Raw genomic sequence first — 2,537 nt, 5'->3', positions numbered from 1 at the left:
CGGTAGGTCTGTATACCTTTACATCTTTGTATACTTATTGGTAGAGAAAAGTATCACTAGACAAGTGGTATGCATAGTGATATGCGCATAAATCTATAATCACAACAAAGAACTATTTTGTCGCTCAGACTTTTAAGATATGAGACTGAATAGACCTGTTCCGAGATTTGTTTTGGAGTTTATTTCAACATCAGTTCTATCTGCAAAGAGTTACCTTCGACGTGGCTTTAATTTGTTGTATATTATTACGCCGTTGCATTTTTTAAATATAGGCATGCTGTACAATTGGCATGTAAAAGATAGTTATGTTTTTGAACTTAAAGTTCATGTATGTAATATATATATATATATATATATATGTATATATATATATATATATATATATATATATATATATATGTATATATATATATATATATATATACATAATAAAAAAGAACATGTCTTAAACAGTAATAGCCTGATGAATGTGATAAAACCTAAATGTTATTTTACGTTTTATCACATTCATCCGACTATTACTGTTTAAGACCTGTTCTTTTTTTTTTCGCAGAGAACTTACAGAACGATATGTTTTCAATGTACGGATATAATTACTTTCTATTGACTTATCGTGGAGTTTGGAAATATCGTGTTTTGTATTTTATTTGCATAATGCCATGCAGGTTCTTTACGAGCTTCATATTTGAAGGGGTCACTAAGGAGCATCTTTATACTGTTAATATAATTATACTTAAGATTTTTTTTTTTTTTTTTTGGGGGGGGGGTTACGCTACTTTGTTTCGAAGAGCTTTTATTTTTCCTTTCGATATCTTAACAATACGTGTTAGGCTGAAATGTAATTACTACACATTGCAGAGGAAGAGCAAAATGAAAAAAAAAAGTCAAACAAATATTTTATTTACTCGGAGCTTATTTCAGTGTTGTAAATAACATACATGAAATGGAGGTGAGCTCTACTCTTGAGGCGACATTGGAAGAATATTAAATATTCGCCTTACAACCGCTGAAGTAAGAGAACTGAACACATCTTTGGTATTTGCCCAAAAGCTCATGAACGTACTTGAGTATGCATAATATGTTAGTGTTTGATTGTACACTTATGTTTGCATTGATGCTTTTGATGTGATATCCGATCATTGTTGGTTTCGTTGAAAGAGTGTCTTAATGATGAACACCCCATTGTTTTGCCAATTAAAGGAATTTCAACGAGAGTTTACTTGTCTAAAAAACTGAATATTTACCTTGCCGAGACTACTCGGAATGTTGTTGTACTTTACAAAATTCGGTATTGATTCATCCATGATGCACACTAAAGGTGACAAAACAAGTGATATTTTGTAACTGCCATTATTAAACTCACACCTCTTCTCGCGTCAGATGTTGCAAAGACATAACGTTTACATATTAATGGTATTAGTATTGTTGTGATGCAGTGACAAGATGCTCAAATCAACTGCTGTATTGATTGAAAATGAATTGAATATCATTGCCTCGAATACTCACCATCCCAAATTTTCACGTGTCTATTATATGCCTTGGTATTGTGATGGTACTCTGGAAATGTTTTATCTTTCACAGAGTTCCAGATACTTTAATCTCGCGTTTCTTTGCTAGTATAGGCAGTGCTTTGTTTTCCACTTACTTTTGACCAGGTAATCATTTCTTTGATTTCAAGGACTTACACGAGACACAAGCATTGGCTTGTATAGGTTGGCCAACAATGGTGTGTGTAAGCAGCATCATGTCTACACTCATTTGATTCATTGCTTTCAGTAGTCATTCTTTCTCTACTGATATTTTATTCGTTATGTAACTGTGATTTAATTTTTCAGATATTAATTGCGTGTCTTAAAAAAGGAAGATGTGGGGATTATAAGAATTAAATGGATATAATACGATGTAACGATGTAACAGTACGTCAGTATCAGTGGCTCGATACGAGTGATGTAATTGTTCATATATATTATGTGACCTTGCATCACAAAACAAACAAAAAGTCGCACCCCTTGATTTTACATGAGGACTCAAAACAGTTGAAATGGGTCAACTCAGTCAATCTTGAGTTTTTCATATTTTCTGAAAGAGCTATTTTTCTTCTACATTATTCTTAAGTTTGGGATCATGACACGAATGGAAATGTGTGTTTTTGGCAGTTTTTGTACAACCCCTTTTTTGGGGGAGAGTAGAATGATCAGGTATGTCTTAGATGCCCCTTTTCATTTCTTGAAATCCTTTGTACACTCTTTATTTTCAAGTCTAATAAATTTTGAAAAGATAGTGCTACTGCTTTGAAAGTTGGCATTAATCATGGACAGAATGTGTTGATAGAAGATGCTCAATTTCAGCTTAATCTGATAATCCCTTCATTGTTGTTGCTCTGGTGGTTGACATCCTGTGTTTTGTCCCTTTCATCGCACAGCTGGCGCGGTTTGGTGAAAGATTAAGCGCTTGAATACTATTCAAGCGCTTCAGAGCCTCCTTTCTCAGTTCACACTTTCCCAGAGTGCGTGCTTTCATTTAAGTATTTAGGTAGG

Source organism: Diadema setosum, chromosome 10, assembly GCF_964275005.1.
Source record: "Diadema setosum chromosome 10, eeDiaSeto1, whole genome shotgun sequence".
NCBI lineage: Eukaryota > Metazoa > Echinodermata > Echinoidea > Diadematoida > Diadematidae > Diadema > Diadema setosum.
This window is presented reverse-complemented; position numbering follows the sequence as displayed.